We start from the raw sequence: 924 nt of genomic DNA, 5'->3' as shown, positions 1-924 counted from the left end.
ATTATTATTATTATTATTATTATTATTATTATTATTATTATTATTATTATTATTATTATTATTATTATTATTATTATTATTATTATTATTATTATTATTATTTTCTTTATTGCTAATGATATTCCTTCCCCCACGCCGAATTATTGGCCTTATGCTAAAATTTGAAGTAATTATTATAATTATCATAAAGCTATTTTCTACTCATTTACGCAGCAAGTAAGTTATCATGAGCAATGGCGGTAATAATTCACCTCATTTCTCCAGAGTCGTTATTCTTTAAACTTAAAATAGGGGATGAAATATTTTTGTTGCAGCACATTGCGTGTTTCAGCTCCAATTTTTTTCAACCTCTTGGCTAACATCTTATATGTTGGGCCAAGAGCAATAATGACCATAATAACAATTGTCACATTTGTATTCCTCTACATCTTTGGCTAGGTCTTGATATTTATCAATTTTCTCAATTTGTTTAGTATTCACTCTGTTACCATATGATATAGCAAATACACTAATCGTACATATCTATTTTTTCCTACTATAATCACATCTGCTCATGTTGCTTAAACACGATTTTACTGTATATGGAGAAATCCAATATATATGTAATTTAATTCGGGGGCATTCGCTCTTTTCCTGAGCGCAGATGTTTGTGATTTAGCTATATGCAGTGATTTGCTTTCATATATATTTTTTGTTGTATGGAAATTTCTCTGCACAATATGTATCTGTCGAATAATAGCTCTATTTTCTTAATGATGTTCATATTAAATCCTAAAATGTTATGCTTATGTATTTTTCTTCGGTCCAAATGTGCTTGTTATAAGGATTGAATTTGTTTTGAAACCCAACTTTTGCGGTTTTATTTCCAGATATTTATGCGGCTTAAAATTATTTTCCTTACATCTATTATATATATATATATAT

The sequence above is a fragment of the Octopus bimaculoides genome, chromosome 1 (assembly GCF_001194135.2).
Source record: "Octopus bimaculoides isolate UCB-OBI-ISO-001 chromosome 1, ASM119413v2, whole genome shotgun sequence".
NCBI lineage: Eukaryota > Metazoa > Mollusca > Cephalopoda > Octopoda > Octopodidae > Octopus > Octopus bimaculoides.
Note: the sequence above shows the minus strand (reverse complement) of the source record.